The sequence below is a fragment of the Lynx canadensis genome, chromosome D3 (genome assembly GCF_007474595.2).
Source record: "Lynx canadensis isolate LIC74 chromosome D3, mLynCan4.pri.v2, whole genome shotgun sequence".
NCBI classification, from domain to species: Eukaryota; Metazoa; Chordata; class Mammalia; order Carnivora; family Felidae; genus Lynx; species Lynx canadensis.
The window spans coordinates 3280751-3301987 of NC_044314.2; positions in this window are offsets into that span (position 1 = coordinate 3280751).

The window sequence follows — 21237 nt, forward strand, 5'->3', positions numbered from 1 at the left end:
TGTCACTTTGAGCTTTGCATCTTGTGTACGGATTTCAGTCGGGCTGGTCTGTATAAAGTGCCATAAAATGTACATGCCATCCCCGGAAGATGATCTGTGCCAGACAAATGACAGAGCCTGGCTCCAAAAGCAGACACGTTCTACTCACTTGGGAAGGGACAAGAAAACAAAAACCAAACAAACCATAAAAAACCCCAACAGCGACAACTAAAAGCCCGAAGAGGGGGGTCAAGTATGTACTGATAAGTAGCTAATATTCCTGGATTCTTTCAGGAAACTCTTTCAGAGTGAGAGAAAGCTCATGGTGGGTGTTTTCCCTCAATGGACCGGAACGTGCTAGAACATCCTAGAAGGGAAAAGCGGTAATCGTGTTACCAGATTAAGTTTTTCTCAGCTGAGCGCCCAGATCTGCTGAACAGAGCTCTGTGCAGATGCTTATCAACCTCGGCCCTCAGTGTCTTCCAGCATCCGGGGGTCAAGTCTCGGTGACTGTTCGCCTCTTAGCAGAGCTGCAAAGAAGACATGATTGTGGAAATTGCTTTATGCCAACAGAATGTGGTCTGCGCGATTATTCTCCCATATGACTCAGTGAGTCCAGATGTCAAGGGTAGTGTGGGAGCACTTGGAGAAAAATAGAAGAACTGATAAAGGCGTTAGAAATATTTAGAGCTGCCCGGTTAGCAAGCTGTTTTGTTAGGTTTGGGCGTCGCTGTCTTCCACACAGGCGCACAGCTCTCTCCTGGCAAGTTGAGGGGAGTCCGTTTTCCACGAGCACAAGCCACCGCAATGTCCTCACGACCGATCGCCAATGTTCTAGAACTGCCAGCTCTGGGCTCTGAAATTTCAAAAGGTGCAGGTTTCCTTCAGTCGCTCTACTTCCCTCCCTGCTGGAAAGAGCTTCGCAGGTGTTTCGACTCTCTTGTTCTTGTTGGTCACACAAGATGTCCAGCCAAGAACCCTGATGGTACCCATGGATGTTCACTCGGGACCTGGTCGGGTTTAGGGTCCGAGGGATTGCTCGGTAGAAAAAAAGAGAATAAAAGGGAAAGACACTGCCAAAAATTTCCTCCATGGGTCTTCTTCTATTCTTCTAGGGTCCGTCAACCTTAGAGGAACAGGTAAATAAAATGGCGGTATATCTGTGCAATGGGATGTCACTGGCAGTGACAAAGGATGAGGACTGACACTTGCCACAACGTGGATGAATTTTGAAAACGTCATGCCGTGGGAAGAAGTCAGACACAAAAGACCACACACTGTGTGATTCGATCGGTGGTTTTCTAGTGCTGGGGGAGCCGGGGCTGGGGTGTTCATGGATTAGGTGGGTAGGGGGCAAAAATCCTGCTGATGGAGGCAAACATATGTGCGTCTACTAAGATCCACTCCATTCTGCTCTTTCCGACGAAGTGCGTGTCTGTGAATCATACCTCACCAAAGCTGTTTAAAAATAAAGTTCAGAAAAAAGCCTATAGAATTTAGGACCAGTGTAAGTCAAACCGACTCAGTAAAACAGGGAGATTCGAGTCAATGCAATTAGGATAGGGGATGTGGCTGATTTCCAGGCTTGCCCAGATTGAGAGTTGAAATAGTCTCAAGAGAGCCTTTCCCCTGCTGTCTTGAGGCTTCGGTCTCCTTCAGAAGGGCCGTGCATGATGGCTTCTGGAAGCACTGTGCCTCCAGAAGCAGCTCTGTAACCAGCCAGCTTGCAGCTACGGGTCCAGGGAAGAGCCACTGTTCCTCTCCGAAGGGACCCAGAAAAATATCACGGGAGTGAGGGTTCAGGAAAGAATAGATCCCAGAAGGAAAACAAAGTGGCAGTATTAGATGGTGGGTGAAAAAAAAGAGAGAAACAGACAGACAGGTAGAGCACGCAGGAGTATGGGGCCGGAGAGAAAGACGGTAGATGGATGGATTGGTGTCCACAACATACCTTCTTTTTTTTTTTTTTTAATTTTTTTTCAACGTTTTTTTATTTATTTTTGGGACAGAGAGAGACAGAGCATGAACGGGGGAGGGGCAGAGAGAGAGGGAGACACAGAATCGGAAACAGGCTCCAGGCTCTGAGCCATCAGCCCAGAGCCGGACGCGGGGCTCGAACTCACGGACCGCGAGATCGCGACCTGGCTGAAGTCGGACGCTTAACTGACTGCGCCACCCAGGCGCCCCCACAACATACCTTCTTAAGAAAAGATTTCCCACTAAGTATTCTTAAGCCACAACAACATACTTTTGGTTATTGTACATTTCAATATGTTTTTATAGCAGATAAATTTCCTCCAAGAACACATATTTTCCAGGCTGTTTTTAGATTTTCTTCTAGACTGTATAAGAGATGCATCTGATTTGTTAGTTCTCGAAGCAAGAACGTGGCCTAGGGAAAAAAAAAGTATAACTCGAAAGAGAAGGAGTGCCCACAAAGTGTAGAAATTTCTCATGTCTCTAGGTAATTTCATGAGAAGATCAACTCGATCAAGCAAGAAAGAGATCACGTCTTCAAGACAAAATGGCTGAATCGCCTGAAAAAGGAATATTGTAAAACTAAGAGCATAAAGCAAGAGAAGGAAATCATCTCCCTGTAGAAGTAGGAAGTGGAAACTAATGGCTACTGTTTCCAGGCTCTGAAGTTTTACATTTTCACAAGAATTATCAGTTATTTGAAAGTGAAAAGAAAAAAAAAAAGATGTAAAACTCTCCGGTTCGGGTGGCTTTGCTGGAAGTCGTTATGTGACAATATTTTCAGTACTCTACGTTTTGCTGATTCAGGATTTCCATTTCTTCTTGGGTCAAAGTTAATCTTCAGAAACCAGTTATTTCTTTAAGATTTTCTAATTTATTTGTGCATCGATTTGCATAATACTTTCTTAGATTAACTTGTTCTTTACTTCTGTAATTATATTACCCTTTTTGGTTTGTAATGTTTGCATTTTGTGTTTCCTGCTTTGTTTTCTCTTCATTTTCTTTCTTCAGCCTCCTTCCTCATCCTATCTTTTCTCTGGCCATGTTTGCTAGATATCTGTCGATTTCAATGTCTTGGATTTATCAATCCCATCCCTCTGCTATGGTTTTGATTACATTATTCATTTATTTATGTGTGTCCTTCTTTACCTCATTTGATCCTCGTAGATCATTCATTGCATTCTACGGAGAAGAAAACCAAGATAATTTTCTACAGTCACAGAAATAGCATGTTGTCAATGTAGGCGTCTTGTTCCAAGCCGCCATGCCATCTTGCCATTAGTATGTTAATTCTATTGCTTACATAGTTACATTTTTTAATGTAAATTAAAATTGACATTATTTTTGCCTGATAACATTGTGGAATGCTGAGTGAATCATGTTCCAGTTTCTTACATTTGCATTTCTGTAATTTAAAAATTTTTAGGGGCGCCTGGGTGGCTCAGTCGGTGGAGCGTCCGACTTCGGCTCAGGTCATGGTCTTGCCGTTCATGAGTTTGAGCCCCGCGTCGGGCTCTGTGCTAACAAACAGCTCAGAAACTGGAGCCTGCTTCAGATTCTGCTTCTCTCTCTCTCTCCCCCTCCCCTGCTCATGCTCTTCCTCTCTCTGTCTCTCAAAATAAATAAATGTTAAAAATTTTTTTTAATTTAAAAATTTCTGACCCCAAACCCCCAAACTTGCAATTTAGTACAACATCATATCTCACTTGTCTGGATCTTCGGGCTCCTGGGGCAGCCTTTGGCTCTTCATGAATACCTGGGTTCGTCCAGGAGGCAGGTGAGTGGGGAGGTCTGTGCAACATGGGGGACCCAGCGGGGCTGGCTAGGCTCAGCTGGGCACTGTCACTGTCCTGTGGGGCCTCTCCATAGTCAGCGGTCCAGCCTGAACGCTTTTTGTGGTGGCTGGCTTCTGTAAGTGTGCATTCCAAGAGAGCGAAAATGGAAGTTTCCTGGCCTTTCAAGGAGTAGGCTTAAAATTGGCACAGCATTGCTGAATTCTTTGGTCAAAGCAAGTCACAGCGTGGCCTGGATTCAAGGGAAGGAGAGACAGACACACACTGTTGATATAAGAACAACAAATATGAGATCTTTTAAAGAGTTTGGCCGAAAAGCCTTACACTGATGTCTACAGGAGACATCTGTGACATCTCTGCTCACATCTACTCTTGAATGACATGTGTTCCAAACTTTGTTTCATGATGCAAAGACTAGGTAGAGGGTTGTTTTTTTTTTTTTTTTTTTTTAATTCCAAATAAAATTACTGTGTGATGTCTACGGATGTTATCTGGAATTTGCCACAGCGTAACAAAAGAGGAAGAGAAGTTGATGACGACGTAATTGAAACCATATTGGCAATGATTTGATAATTTTTAAAACCAAGAAGTGTACATTGGGCTCATTCTGTTATTTTCTTCTACTCTTGCTGGGAACTTTTCCATTATAAAAAATTAAAGTAAAAAGTAATTTTTGTTCTAAACGATTTGGAGCAAGTGAAGATTCCTCCCAGATTCCTCAAGACCACTTAGTGTTTAAGCAGATTGTTCTTGAAGTTTGTGGGGGAGGTGCTTAATGTTACTTGTTTTTTAGTGGGAAGGTAGTAAAACATTTATCAGGGCCTGCCTACTATCAGGATTTCATTTATTTTTATTTGGTTTTGGGTCTGATTAGTTTTTGTTTAATACCTAAAAAGCAATTTAAAAGTAAATTTCATTATCACACAAGTAATATGATTCCACTGAGAAGAGAGGAAGAAAAGGAGGAGAAGGAGGGAAAGTGGACTCCAATGAGCCAAAAGACACAACTTAGATGTCTTGCGATGGGTTGCTTTTGACCTGTTTCGCGTATTCCACATTCTCGGGACACGGCCCATGCCATGCTTGTAAGGGGTCACTTCTCAAACCCCTGCAGTGGCTTAGCTCTCTGTGCAAGATATTTGGAGGAAAGGTCTCAGCAGAAGACATGTGACAGATATCTGTGGGAGTACAGTCTGCCAGACCCCTTGTGCTGTTCAGTGACAATCTTAACTGTCAACTGCCCGTGCCTGCCTCAGATGACAATCAATAGATTGGCAATTGCCAGGGTGGGTTCTAGCTGCCAGAGTCCATCCGGGAGCTGACCTCACCATCTTTCTGATGGCCACTGAAGTAGTGAATGTGTCAAATGCTTGGATCCCCGATGAAGAATTGGCTGGGGTCCATTTTATTAGGCATTCTTGGTGTGGTTGAAGTCAGGGAAACCCTTCTCCAAGCTGCCTTAGTTCTCAGGCTCCTGTGGCGGCTGTGGGGGTCTTCCGTTGCCCCTCCCCTCCCCCTCCCCCGCCATCCTTCTCCCCCACTGACTCCCTCTGTGCCCTCTACCCCCCCATCATCCTCCCCTTTGGGGGTTGAGGCCCCTAGTACTTTCTAGTGGCTGGTGGGCTTGCTCAGTGGAGAGGAATAAGTGAGGGCAAGGTTCAGAGAGCTCCAGAGGGACTAGGGTCACACAGTTGAGCAAGCCCAGAGTTCAGCATCTTTCCTCTCCTGTGTTCCCAGGGGAGGTGCTGATAGACCCTGTGTCCCTGGTGGCACATCTTATAACTAGCTTGGTGTCTCTCTCCATTCTCCCACCTGTGGCCAGAGTGTTTGGCAATTTTGATTGGCAGGCTCGTCAACCTCAGGAATGAAAGGGAACATCCCCCCGCCAAAGGGTATTCCATGAGAAGATGGGTCTAGTAGTCTGCATGGGCGGCCATGACAGACCCCGCAGACCGGGGGGCCGAAACAATGGACATTTATTCTCATACATCTGGAGACTGGGAGCCCAAGATGAAGGTGCCAGCTGATTTGGGTCCTGGTGCGAGCTCTCTTCCTGGCTCCAGTATGGCTGCCTTCTTGCTGTGTGCCCACCCGCTGGAGGAAGAGAGCTCTGGTGTCTCTTCCTCTTCTATCAGGGTGACAGCCTGTGGGCCTAAGGCCTCACCCTATGACCTCATTTAAACTTATCACCTGCTCACAGGCTCTTTCTTGATATACAGTCACACTGGGCATTACGTTTTCAACGTATGAAGCCTGGGGGGCACGAGCTTCCAGTCCAAAACGACAAAGGAAAGGGCCTCTGGGCACAGACGCAACCAATGACCACATCAGCCACCCAAGAAACTCTTCTAATTGGAATTTTGCTGATAGCAAAAGATCTACAGGGGCGTCTGGGTGGCTCAGTCGGTTAAGCGCCCGACTCTTGATTTAAGCTCTGGTCATGATCTTCCGGTCGGTGAGTTTGAGCCCTGCATTGGACTCTGTGCGCAGGGCTTGGAGCCTGCTTGGGATTCTCTGTCTCTCTGCCCCTCCCCTGCTTGCTCTCTCTCTCTCTCAAAATAAATACATAGACATTTAAAAAAAAATCTCCAAAAAACCCAAGTTGCAATTGGCTATGCCATCCATCGAAGCATAGATTTCCCAGACTCAGGTGTAGTCCAGACAGTGGACCTCTCCTCCTCCTCCAGCCAGGGCTACTCAAAGGGTCCTCCGTGGTCTGGACCCTCTCACAGCTCCTGTATCTCACCTGCTGGTCCTTGGTATCCCACCTCCTGCTCCTGGCGATGTGCTGATCCCAGAAATTCCCATCTCTGTTTGACGCTGTTCTACATTCATAATTGTGAAGTGTAACATCTTCTGCGATGTTAATGGTAATCATTTCTCTTTTTTTCAATGCTTATTTATTTTTGAAGGAGAGAGAGAGAGAGAGAGAGCATGAGCAGGGGAGGGGCAGAGAGAGAGGGAGACACCGAATCCAAAGCAGACTCTAGGCTCTGAGCCATCAGCACAGAGCCCGACATGGGGCTCGAACTCACAGACTGCAGCATCGTGACCTGAGCCGAAGTCAGACGCTTAACCGACTGAGCCACCCAGACGCCCCAGTGGTAATCATTTCTGTTTCTATTTGCTTCCGTGCAGGTCTTCATAAAATCTGGGAATGAACATTCCTCTAATGCCGAAAATATGTCAGATATGACTCAAACTAGCGGTGTCGTTCTCTCTGCATGACTTTGAAAACTCTCCAAAATGTCCTGGATTTTAACTGTTTTTCACACGTTTCTCATTATTCAGAATTTTTTTATTACATCCTGGTTGTTTTGTAATTATCCACGGGGCTTGAAGAAAAAGATGCAGGGGCTGCTTAGATATGCTTTGCTCATGCTATAAGTACTCGTTTGGATGATTGGACAGAAAAATGTACCAACCTGATTATGGAGATTCAATTTAATACAATACTGTGTAGAAGGGTCTGGTGCAGCGAATCAAACCCTAGCCTGGGAGTCAGGAAGTGAAAGGTCTCATCCCAGATTTTATGGCAGGAGCAACTTCAGTAAAGTATTAAATTGCAAACAAAGACAATTTATAAGATGTTTTCCTTGTACCCACAGTTTGACCTGAATGGATGAGATTCAAGTTAAACTCTACAAAATAATTTCATCAACCCCATTGATAGAAAGAGGAAAAAAAAAATTAAATGTGCCTTATCCTGTCTACTTCTGACTGTATCTGCACAGAAAGCCATTCAGATGAAAACGAGACTCACAATTTTATAGGAAATGTGTTTTGAAATTACCTGTTTGCATGAGTTAGCAAAATTCGTTCAAATGGTTTGTCTGGTTCCTTTATTTTTAAATTTGGGTTTCATTTTTATAAATTTTCTTTATTTTCAAGTAAGGTTTGATTCATGAAGTTACATGGCACTATAAGTTAATCAAGCAAACTAAGTGAGGTGCACGAACCATGAGGCCCCTGGGTCCCCCAGGGCGGGTGAATCCACCCGGGCTAATCCTTGGGAAGGTGGGTCCATGGGGAGAATTCACAGGAACACGTAGCCGTGGATGGGGGAAAATTACATCTTAATTTTGCGCTAGCCTCTAAGAAGCATCATCTTTTCACGGTCAATGTGGGCCACAAAATACAGAAACCTAGCAGTGCGGTGTTGTGACTTTGTCAACAGAAGTCACAGATAATTTCATCTCATATTAGTAGGGCTACAGATAACTTAAAATATCATTGACTCCCATCACTACTTTAAAGTTTTGGTGTGGTTATTCAAACTAGTTCAACTTATTTAAAACTATGAAAGAAACACGTGATGCTATCACACATATTTTTAAATATTGTGACAGCTGAATTTCAGTGCAATTAGTTTCCTTGATAATCCTATGCAGTCTTTTCTTATTCGCTTATAAACAGTATTTGGAAAAGGGGTCCACGGGCACAAGACTGCAAATGGGTCAGGCCCTGGCCCGGCGGAGGGCCCACCCCTCAGTAAAATTTCCCAATTTGCGCAAGCTGGCTCTGCCAACCTCTTTCTTATTCTGTGCCTTTCTTCATCCTTCTGGTTTTCTATATCTTCCAAGCAGAGACCCAGCGCCTTGCCCGTCAGGGCCTTTGGAGTTCGCAGAAGGTCTGTGACACCCTGTCTCTCTTGAAAGGCCTCCTGTTTCAACTTAACTTTTCCACTAAGCCTTTTTCCAGACCCAGAGAATCCCCATTACTGTTTTGAAACTGATTACTGTAGATGTTTGGAAGAAATCAATTCGATGCCTGCTAACACGTAGATGAGAACCCCCACTTTCCTACCAGGAAATTTGCATCAAGCAAAAAAAAAAAAAAAAATTCTGATTCATGGACTCATCCTGTATATAAATAGACTGGACAATGGAGAAGTGATTTGCAAGGAGATGCTAAGCCTTTCCGACACACCCTAAATGCTGCACGGAGGTGGCCCTTACGGGCAGAGTCTCCATCGCTTGTCTTGTGTCCTGCACCATACCCGGCACCCGGCACCGCGGGCATAAACACATCAGGGGCTCTGCACACGCCGTGTCCCCAAGAACCGGGCTCTGGGTCATTTGCAGAGTCCGACAAGCTTGCCTTCCCCGGCAGTGGGCTCAAATCCTTATTCACATAAGGAAGGCGTATTTAATTCCTAGGAACGTTTCAAAAGACTGTCAAAAATGCTTCTAGTAGTCATTTTGCTTTGTTAGCTTTCTGTTTTTGCTGCCATCAGAATTTACCACAAACTTAGCTACGTAACGTAGCTCCAGTTTGTCACCTCTCGGCTCTGGAGGTCGGAGGTGCAGGTGGGCTTGGCTGGCTCCCGCACCGGGGACCTTCCTGGCCGCGCCAGCCGAGGCTCTGGTCCTGGGATCTGAGAGAGAGTCTGCCTCCAGCTCATGCCTGTTGCTGTTGAGTTCGTTGCCAGGGGCCACGGGCCTGGGACCCTGGGTGCTGGCTGACCGACCACGAGGCCACTCTCTGCTCCAAAGGCCGCCCACATCCATCCTGCAGCCGTTCCTTCAGACCAGGGAGGCGCCCAGGCCCTTCTTAGCCTTCGAACTCCTCCACCTGCCTTGTCTCCTCTGCTTCCAGCTTTTAAGGGCTCATGTGATTAGCGTGGGCCCCCCTGGGTTATCCCTGATAATCTCCCTATTTTAAGGTCTATAACCTACGTCACATCTTCAAAGAGCCTTGAGCCGGGTGAGGTGACGTGGGATTAGGATGCGGGCATCTTTGGGGAGCCACTGCCTGCTACGGGGTGCTTGAAGCAACACTCTATCCCAGCTGACATCCAGGCTTCTGGTTTTAGAAACTCTGATGCTACTACGTCGGTTTATTCATGGAAAGCTCTAAGAATAGATGAATCAAGGAAGCGCCCGTGTTGATAGCCAAGATAGATAGACTGGGGGGGATTAGATACACTTTTGTTGATCTCCAAGAACATTACATTTATACATTTTCTTAGTAAAGTCAAGCTGTTTACTTTGAGCTTTCTTCCCCGCGCATCTAACAGATCACGAGACGGGATCGGGGAATTTGCTCCTGAGGGTGCCGGCCCTCTCCGGTTCTTGGATGGTTCCACTGGTCCCTCCAGAATGGTTATGGTCCCTCCTTCACGCTGGTTACCCGTTCTTCTGAATTCCTCTGGTCACCCACTTCCTTCAAATACTGCCACTCAGCTGGCAGTTGCTGTGGGCAGACGTGGCTGGACATCTACATCTTGTTGCCAGAAATTAAACTTCTAGACAGACATTCCAGCTGTCTTGTCTCCTAGTAGCATTTAGTTGGTGTATTACCTAGGAAATGGATAACGGGCCATTTCAGACCCGTTGCCCGGGGCCAGGGTTTGCACGATTGTGCCCACTGTTTATGTACGCTACCCCTCTGCGTGGCAGGGGGTTTCCCTCAATCTTCCTTCTTGCTCAGAGTCATGAACTCGGTTGCTCCTTCACGGAGTCTGGGAAGATCGTCTCCAGAACCAAGCCTCCAGGTGCACCATTACATTCTTCCAAGATGTGTATTCAAGAATGGGTAATTAAGGTTCCTGAGGATAGCATAAATGGCAGGTGTCGGTCTACATCTGCAGAGAATATTTGGTATGTTATTAAATGTACGTGTCTATATCAATGCCGACTAAGGAGGACTATGGAGAATGTTAATCTTTTTAAATGTATAAATGTTATACTTAATCTGCATATGAAAGAAGCTCTTTGTGTAATACTCTACTAAAATGTATATGTTTTGCTAGGAGAAATTTTTCTTCTGGCAAAGGGAAATAAAGAGTGTAGTTAGGCAGTATTTATTTGTTTATTTTTTTGAGGTGGGGAGGGGCAGAGGGAGAGGGAGAGAGAGGGAATCTTAAGCAGGTTCCACGCCCAGTGCAGAGCCCAACACGGGGCTCGATCTCATGACCGTGAGATCATGACCTGAGCCGAAATCAAGAGTAGGATGCTTAACTGACCGAACCACCCAGGCATCCTTGCTCCCCCTTTTTTTTTTTTGAGAGAAAAAGAGAGAGAGAGAGGAAGTGAGAGAGAGAGAGAGAGAGAGGCCATATTTAAATGTCAGAGAATATGGATAAAATATACCAATTCAACCTAACATGTGTGTCCATGATCCTTTTGGTTGTTTGATGGGTCTCATTGGCTATTAGCCAAAGCCATGGGAGGCGGGGAAACAAGAAAGTTCGATTGAAATTGTTTCAAATTAATTTGTTTTATCAATTAAGTAAAAATAGTGGAAGCAGCCAGCATATATGCATAGCACATATTTTCTTTCAGAACATTTGATAGTTTGAAGTACATCAGTGTTACATTAATGGTGGATTGGCTTTGGGGAAGGCAAGTTTCTGAGAAATATTTATTGGTTTCTCAACTTGGAAAGTTAGAAAGAGACCAGAAAACATTACTTAATGGTAGAAGCAGGCCACTGAATGTGTTCACAGGTATTCCTATTGCAGAAGAATTACAAGAGAGCTGTTCAGATCATAGGAAGGGTGAGGAAATAGAGACCCTGATGCCATAGGAAAAAGAGAGGGCGAGTTGACCTGACTCTCCAGCGATTCTTTAACATTGACCTTCAGACCACACTCCTCTCAAAGGAATGATTCAGTAGTCTAACAGGAGGAAAACTCTCCTAACCATGCAGAAAAGTAGCCAATGTGAAAGGAAACCGCGCATGCAAATGAAACTAAATGTAAGGTAAACCCCACACTATGGAAAGAAAAGATATATTCTCGTATGAGTCGGATGTGTCATGATAACACTTAAAGCATAAGGATCTCATGAATTTACAGTATCACTCTGTTTCTGGGGTTTGTAACTTAGCCATAAACCAGTTGTTCATTAAAATGCGGCAAATACGTCTCACGCTAGCTGTGAATGTGGGTGTGTATACCTTGATGAGATTCAAAGAGGGGAACATGTCCGCAATTTTGGTTAAAAGTTAAATAACCAAATCAAACACTCCTGTCCCTGCTGCCATTCCCCAGTGCCTTCCAAGTGAGGGACGTGCTTTGAGTGGTGGCTCCTGTGGGCAGGTGTGGGGGCTATGCCTGCAGCCATGCAGAGCTCAACGGCCTCATCCACATGGTACTCAGAGGACATTCCTGGCGTCTGACTTCTGTGAGTAGACCGCCTTGGCTCCTTCCCTTTCAACCTTTTAGCCCCTCTACCCATCTCTCCCAATTCTACCATCACCGAATTAGCTACCCCTTCAGGTGTATCTTCAGGAGTATCAGGTACTGTGGTCAGCAGAATGGCGTCCCAAAGATGTCCACGTTCTCATCCTCACTACCCGTGACTCTGTTTCTTCCACGGCAGAAGGGACTTTGCAGGTATAACTGATATTTAAGACCTAAAATAGTGAGGTCGTCCTGGATTATCCAGGCGGGCCCAATCCAATCAGAGTGGCCCTTAGAAGCAGGACACTTTGTCTGACTGGGAGAAGTTGGAGAGGTTCCAAGTAGAGAGAAGCTGGTCACACCACTGCGGCTTCAGAGCAAAGGCCACGTGTCCGCACCCCTGGAGATAGACCCTGGGGCCCACGGAGAGCATGACAAGGAGCCCAGGAAAGCTCCAGAGCAAAGGTCAGAGACAGTCAGCAAGTGAATGGTACCTCAGCCCCAAGGAGCTGAGTGTGATTCATAGCCCGAATGGGTTGGTTTCAAAGCACCATTTGCCCTGGAGCCTCTTCAAGGAACGTAGTCTGCTGAAGACCACTGATTTCACCCCAGAGAGACCTGGGTCCAGCCTCTGACCTCCAGCCTTGTGAGGTAATGGAGGGGTATTGTTCAGGCTGTATTTGCGGTAATCTGTAAGTGAGTACAGTTACAGTACAAGATTCTTCTCAACATTTGTGGGGTTGTTCCTGGCTTCGGATTCTCACTTATGCTTAATTAGTCCATGTTATGGATCATTTTTTTTTTCTCTTCTGGTTCTCATACTTTAACCTAGGTGTGGAATGCAGTCCTTCTTTAAAAATTTCCTCCACATTCTCACAAACAAGGCCTTTGTAGAAAACAGGGTGGGCTGGGAGAGCTGATGTGGAGACCAGTTCAAGATGGTCTCCATCGATCCCTGTGCTCTGGTGTTCTGGTCCTTGTGTGGTGTCTTCCAACAGTGGGTTAGGGTTTGTCTGTGTGACCAGGGGAGCACAGCAAAATATTGGTAGGTGACCCAAAGTCTAGGTTACACAGATATGTGGTTCCTGCCCTGTTCTCTCTCAGGTCACTCTGTGCCATGCCAGCTGGCATGTTCAGAGGACACTCAAGCTTGCTAAGGAGAGGCACATGTGGTGGAGACCTGGGGCCTCCTGCCCACAACCAGTTGGGTGCGCCATCTTGGAAGCCATTCCTCCAGCCGCCATCTGAGTTGGGGTCAGTGCTGCTGCTTCTGACCACAACCCCAGGAAGGAGCTCATGCCACACCATCCACCTGATCCACTCCTGGACTCCAGACCTGCAGAAACTATGTGAGACCATGTGCATTTGTTGTTAGAAGCTGCCACATTTGGGGTAACTTGTTATACAATGATATATGAAAAATGAGGCTTAATATCATGGAGATTCGAAAAAAAAATCTTAGTATCTCTTGTTAGAGATTCCAGTTTCTAGAAGTGCATCAGCTTCCTGAGACAGACACCACTCTCCTCAGAAGGCAGCAATATTCCATGACTGTCATCCCATGACTCTGTTCAAACATAATGCTGTTATTTTGCGTTCAGTGGGAGTGGAGAATTACCTTCCTTCCCTCCCCTCATCCCATGATGCCTGCATGTCGTGGGGTTCCCCGTGGACACACTTTCAGCCTCGTTCTCACTTAAACTAGACCCATTTCCTCTCTTACCTTTTCTCATGACCTTGGGTAAGTTTAATTTTTCTCAAAGCCCTCTCTAATTTTTCTGTAGAAATCAAATTGTAGAAAACGAAATTACACATCGTCCTACGGAAAAGCATGTGCTCAAATGGACGATAGAGGGAAGACTCTTTCAGATATATCTCTACTGAAGAGAAACCAAGATTAATTGGAATTAAAATCAATGATGAGCTTCTATTAATTACAAGTTTCTTTTAGGACCATTTTACAAGCCCTGAATGAAAATTTAGTCTTTTGTATTACCAAAAAAAAAAAAAAAAAAAAAAAAACAACCAAAACCAAAAACAAAAAATACAACAAAAAAAACAAAAAAAAATCCCCCAAAACCCGCAAAAAATCCGAATAACCCTCCCTCTCCCCAGAAAGAAACTTACAGTGTTACTAAACTTAATTGTACATATTATTATACATATTATTCACAAATACTGGTTGAGAAAGACTCTTAGCTGTGGAATTGAATCACACCTCAAAGAAGCATTTATTTGTACTAATCACCAGAAGAATGTGGCAAGGGTTTTATCTGAAAAAAAGTACCAGAATCATCTGAGCACTGACATGTGATATCTGAGGGGAGGGCCATCTATTTGGACAACTATTTGCTTCAGGGGCATTTGGTTTTGATTCTTGAGCCCCTCCCCAAGGTCAGATTTTCCCTTAAAAAAATATATATTTTTTTTTTTTTATCAAGTCCCACAATTTAGTTGTCTCATTTCTCTCACACTTTTTACCCACTCCTGCTGGATTTTTAATCTATCACAAAAAGGAAGTTCAGTTCCATGTGCTACTTTCAGGTTTTCCTTAAACCTTGCAGGAAAAGTAAAAATTGTTTCTCTGTAGGACCTGCCTGTCCATGTACATATAAGTGATAAAACCTTTAGATGTTAGAATTTCCAAATGTTTTCCGGTTGCTTCCTAGGTCTGTGGAAGTTGAATTTCCTTTTGCCCTGACTCTACATTCTTAATTTCACAAATGTATGCGATTTCCCAGCCTGCTCCTTTGTGACCTGGTCTGATTTCCACTTCTCATGGCCTCCTATTTGCATTTCAGATCTCTGGCTAGTTCTTATTTAATTAAGCCTCATCTGATGGAGCTCAGCTCATAGGGGAGTGGGTCATCACCGGGGAACCCAGCTGGCGACAGCCACTCCATGAGGAGAAATCCTGAGCAGGCTTTGGAAGTCGCCTTGAAGGAAGTGTAAGCTCATGTACCCTGTAGGCTGTGAGGAACACCGCAAGTGCTGGGAACATCCTTCACCTTGTAGCTTTGTGTCCACTGGTCCAGTAAACAAAGCTGGGTCCCCTTCCAACCACGAGTAGAGGAAGAGGGCAGGCGGGTGGGCGGCCACCTGTTGCCTTGGTCTGGTAACCGCCTGGCAAGTTCATGCCGAGTCCTGTGTCACGAATAATGAGTCCCCGGGTGCCCAGGAACACGGTGACAGCAGTTAATGAGGCAGAACAGTATATGTGATGGAACAATGACATTTTTTTGAAGTCAGCAATCTGAGGTAGAGATCAATAAGTGTTTTCCAGGGTTAATTTACTGGTCACCACCACTGACACACTATTAGAGCCGGGGATGAGCCCGGGGATTCAGGAGTGGGGCTTAATCTAGATAAGTGTTGGACACACGGGAGGTGCATTGCAGTAACCCCAAACACTGAGTGCCAGTCCTAACCCGTCTTCTTTGGGGACCTTGATGCCCTTCAGTCCGTCAGCCCCGCCCTAGCCTGGGCCACCTGATTCCACCCTCACCTGGACTGACATTCCATCCCACTTGACCGTGCCCGCAGAGGAAAAGCTTTTATCTACCTGCACTTATGTGGGTTTCAGGGTTGAATGACTTCTATTTCTATTTGTTTGGGGAAATGGTAACCAGGAGACTCATTTCTGTCTGTAATAGATATTGTATTATATTGTCGCCTTGTACTGTGTATCAATCAGAGAAAATTTAGAATATCTGGGCTTTTGTCTGGCTTTTTTTCAGGCTCACAGTCGGAGCTGAATGGAGTTTTTTCACCTGTCTGTGCCTCAGCGTATCTATCTGTGAAATAGGAGTAATAACGGCCACCTCTCAGTCCCTGTTGAGGACTCGTGTAATAATAATCACACTGAGGGGCGCCTGTGGGGCTCAGTCGGTTAAGCGTCCGACTTCGGCTCAGGTCATGATCCCACAGCTTGTGGGTTCGAGCCCCACGTCTGGCTCTGTGCTGACAGCTCGGAGCCCGGAGCCTGCTTGGGATTCTGTGTCTCCCTCTCTCTCTGTCCCTCCCCCACTCGCCCTCTCTCTCTCTCAAAACTAAATAACCATTAAAATAATAATAATAATAATAATAGTCACACTTAGTGAGCTAAGGCTTACTCTCCAGGCACAGAGATAAATGGTCTACCTGCACCATCACTGAAAGCACGTGGCAGCTCCAGGAGGCAGATTCATGATCATTGCCACCCCCAGACGAAGAGGTAGTGTGTCTAGAGTAGTTTGAATCGTCCTCTATGTAATTTGAAAAGGAATTTGTAAATCCTCTGATTACAAACCTACACAACCCAATTGTAGCATCTAGGCGACAGGGCAGAGTTGCCGGGAACACCAGCTTCACAAAGCCCAAGTTCAGGTGTGAGACTTACCTGATGACCCTGGAGCCTGTGAGATACCAGGATTGGAGCCAGATTATTTTCATAAGAAAGAAAAATGGGGCACCGGCTGAACTTGAGGATGAAGGAACGTTTCTGAAATTATAAACAGAATTTCTAAGCTGTCTGAGAGTGAGGGTGTGGAGAGAGGATTAAGGACAGAGGTTAATAACTGATCCATATCCTTGCTTTCCATGGAGTAATTATTTACTCATTGTATCTGGTGACAATTCAATAGTCTGACCTTTCAGGCCCAAAGTAAGCAGGAGGGAAGAAAGACTTAATCTAAATTATAGGGGACACACACTTTGCAAACGTTCAAGGATTGCTTATAAATTGACAACCGCAAAGGAAGTTTACAATGAGATCTACCAACAGTGATCTCACGCTGTCCTAAAGAGAGAAAGAGAGAAAAGAAAAGAAAAGAAAAACAGAGAGAGACAGAGAGAGAGAGACAGAGAGAGAGAGGATTGAAAGATGCTGCCAGGTCAGACGTGGTGTTCGAGGAACTCACCACCAGCGTGCAGGAGATACTTGAACATGCAAAGGGTTAGCATCAGAGCCATTGCTTCACTGGTATGGGCGTCACCTCCTGAAAGAACATCCTGTGGCGACTCTTGTGGGACTGATGGCTGTTAGCTCCAAGCTAGCAGCTTGTTTCTCGTTCAGCAGCTCTGCCTGGGAAGCAAAACGTTCCACCTTTTCATTGTATTAGAACCCGGACTCATCAGAGAGATACAAAGGCTTCTCTGCTTGGGTGGGAGACATTTGAGGCAGCAAACGAATGATGAAAGAGGGACCAGGAGACGGACCAGGATCCTTGGCCGAAGAAGCAGATCGCACAGAAACAACCCAGATTGCAAGTGGTAATTACCGACCGATGGGTAGTGACCCACGATATCAACAGTATGCAAAACATTAGAAAAGTATATTCGAATTGTTAGACGATGTATTTCTTAAAAAAAAAAAAAAAAACACAAGGATAGTGCAGCATTTAAAAAGAAAAAGGAACCCAGGTAAAAGTCATTTACAGTTTAGTTTTCTCGAAGATGTTTGGGATGTAGAAGTAATGGCCACCGTGCAGACGTTGAAGGCATTGTTGGCTACAGCATTTTGGTAGAAATGGAGTAATGAGTCACACGGAGAATCAAATATAACCAGCTACTGCTGGACACAAAGCTCAGATGATGGTTTGGCCTTTCCTGGGCATAAAAGGGCAGGACAGAATAGACCATATGGTACCCTCCTGACCTTTAATGTTTCCATGTAACTCTGTATTAACAAGGCAACAGCCAGTCGAAGGAGATAATGCCATCTGGTGCCACGGAGATATGGAGCAGGATAATCTATTAGACAGATAATAGAGGCAAGGCTGTTGGAATTATACCCAACTGCCCAGGAACTGCAAAGCTGTGTGCATGAGCCTGGTCTGAAGCTGGACTCACCATGACTGGGAAAACACACGGATCTCATTTGCTAAAACTCCCTTCCTATAAAAAGGCAAAGCGATCCAAATTTTCTACTGGGTTATTCTCCTAACGAAGAAAAATAAAAATAATCTCTTGGCCTTCAGGTAGAATAGTCATTATATTTTGGCCACGTCTTGAAGTATATTAAGGAACCCAAATGTAATTAAAGAATGAGCTTAGTCGCTGCGAAACTAAACTGAGAATACGCAAAATTTACCCAGAGGAATACCGGCAAGGCTTTGCCACTTAGGCGAAGACTTGAGATCATTATGTAGAGGCCTTTACATCCTCAAGAAATATTTTGAGGCAAGGGAAGAAGATGGGGAATTCGCTGAGAGACAGGCGTTGTTTCTGTCCGCCACAAGCTGTCACAGCCTTTGAAGGCGTTCTATAAACAAGAATGAAGTATTTAGGAAAACAGATTTATTGGAGCATTCCCAAGGATTCGAGAGTTTATCTAAGCGAGTAAACAAACAAAAGGTCCCTGGTAGTGAGACTGATAAGGGGGCCACGCTCAGCACTTGGTACCCACCCTTCATAAGCCTGGGCCTCCTGCCATTTGCGCCTGAGAACCAACTGACTGGACAGGTTTTCCAGATCCCTTTAAACATTCCTAAATTACTGCACTCCCCAAATTACAGTCCTCAGGGGCCTCGTTTCATTTTCTGGAAATTGGTAACAGGCCACCATGGCTGATGAAATGAGGAGGGTATCCAGGCAACTATTGTGCTGTTTGATTAACAGAAACGCCAAGCCGGACGACCTCATGGGCACCCAAGGGCTCCCAACGACCTGTCTGAAACCAGAACCCAGGCAAGTTTTGCCGCCGAAGTTAGCCAGATTCCCAGGCTTTTGCAGCCTGCCGTTTCCATCTGATAATAATCTCATCATCTCCATTAACTCCAGCCCATTTAATCAGTGATTTATCCAAATCCCGTGTGTTGAGCTGGGGGCCCCCCCCCGAGATGTGGGTCCAGACTTTCCCGTTAAGTATCTGCAGGTCTTTGGGCAAGGCACAGAACTTGCCTGCAAAATGGTGATAAAGTCCATTCGTTCCTTCACTTGAAAAGTAGTGACATCTCTTAGGTTCCGGTCCGTATTCTCAGTGCTTAGCTGACTTTCTATCAGGAAAACAAGAACAACCCCTAAACACCCACACAGAGACCTGCCTCACAGAGTTCACTTTCTAGCACGGGAAAACAGACCGTCAAAGCAAATTCAATGAACACGTTATGCATGTTTGGCTTTGAATTGTGACCCCTAAGGAAAGACAGGTTGGGGTCCTAACACCGGAAACCTCCGATTGGGAACTTATTTGGAGGCAGGGTCTTCACAGAGGTGGCCACGCTTGAATGAGGTCTTCAGTGCAGGCCTTGATATGACTGGCGTCCTTGGAAAAGGGGAGATGTGGCCACGGAGGTAGGCACAGGGTGCAGTGATCCAGGCACAGTGGTGGTGGGTGGTTGGCATGAGGAGGTGAGGAGACAACGCGTCCGGGCAAACCGTAACGCGGTGCCCAAAAGGCTCCTGGAGATTGGACGGCACTTACGAAAAGAAGGGAAATGCCCGGGGTGACTCCAGTATCTTTGGCCTGAGCCACCGGGAAGATAGAGCTGCTGTGACCCGAGACAAGGAAGACTGTTCGTGTGAGGGAAGGTCAGGACTTCGGTGTTGGACACGTTCAGCTGGAGAAGCCCATTCACCAGCCCCGGGGGGTGACGCCGGCTGAACAGTTGCACAAACGGAGTCGGCGCCTGAGATCTCTGGGTTGGAGCCAGAATTTGAGAGTAGCCCTCATATATGTCTTGTGGTCCTTCCAGCACTTTCCAAGGACAGAGTCGAGAGGGGCCTGCACTGCACTGTGGAAAGGAGAGGTGATTTTCTCCATCTCTTGTTCCTGAATGGCAACATTCCATACCCAAGGTGTGCGGTCCTAGGTCCAGCTTCCCCTCCTCTCCTCTGCTCATGGACGGTCACCTTCTGGCACATCACTCCCCATCCTGGACTGCTTACCCTGGGGGAGTCGCACGGCCCTCCCTTTGGGCAGAAGAGAGTCCGGATGCTTCTTTACAACTGCCGTTGGAGCCTTCCAGACCCCACTGACTTGGATGGCACTTCCAAGAACAAACCCACCTCCCAGAAGATTCTTCCGGTGTCCAGAGCCCATCTGAGAAGGCAGCGTGACTGCCTGCTGGCTCCCAATCTGGCGCCCTATCTCAGGCCTCACAGGGAGGCGGCCACGGTGTTCCCAGACCAGCAACGACACTGGGCAGCCTGCGTGTCCCTCCCCCGCGTGGAGGCCATGGTCTCCCTGTGCCTCTTTGGCCCCGGGAGAGCTCAGGGACGGCTTATTCAAATGCACGGCAGTGTGCATCAGTGTCTCCGGGGGCTTGCTGAAACCTCCCGGAACCTAGAAGGAGGCACTTAGCATATTTTGTATTTATAGAGAGCCTTTCTACCAACAAGCTGTGCGGTACAGGTCTCATTTCATTAATCCTCGCAGCAGGGGAGGAGAGGGCTGGTAGGAATTGTCAATTTTACCTAATGTCGAAGACGGAGCTGTGATGAGGTGAAATGACTTGCCTAAGGCTGTGGGATGAGTCGGTGCCAGAGTTGACCTTCCAGCCCTGGGTCTTGACTTCTGATCTACCGCCTTACACCTCCTTCCTGAGAGAGCATAATAAAAGTGCACTAAATTTGAGAGTCTAATTTTCTTTATGACACCCAGTATGTCTCTCAACCTCTCCCTGCCCCGATGTCTGAATCCATAATATGGGGACGATGATGCTTGTCATCTAGCTTGTTGCAGAGATAAGATGCTTATTAATCTTTTTAGTGGCCAGACCCTGTGGAAATAGCTGCCGTCTAAACTCCAGGTTTAGGTTAAGATCAAAACCGATCGTTTGTCCATTATTATTTGATGAAACAGAGAAACACGTTGGTTTTATTTAATGGACGTAAGAATGAGGGATGGTAGGAAAGCTTGGAAAGTATTCGTTTTATTTATCAACATGGGGCTGGTTTTCTAATCGTCGTATGGGGGTGTCATGGCGCGCCCGGATTTCCTAACGTCCAAACCTCTTTCTCAGCACGATCTGCCCAAACCTTTTATTCTACGTAAACAGTTGAGCCTCATTTGTTTTCCATGAAACACATTTGAGACCAGCTAGCTATACTGGTTTTGTGAAATCACGTTTGTGATGAAAGGAAACAAAGGAAGAAAGGTTTCGCCTTTGTTCCCTTTCCTCCGTGTTTCTGTTCCAAGTCCAACATCCTCTGCAGCTGTTAAAATGGCGGCAAAATCTGGATTTATTCCCCCTTTCCAGTTCTGGTTTAGTTCTCCACATGACTTTGAGGAGAGTTCTCAAGAGTTAATGGAGTCCATGGTGGAGTGTTTGCTTCTTCTGTTTGAAATCAAACATCTGATCTTTATCTTTGGTGACAGGTTTAATGCTTTTCTTCTCTGACAAATTTTCAGTTGAAGAGGAATTCAAACACTGGTATCGG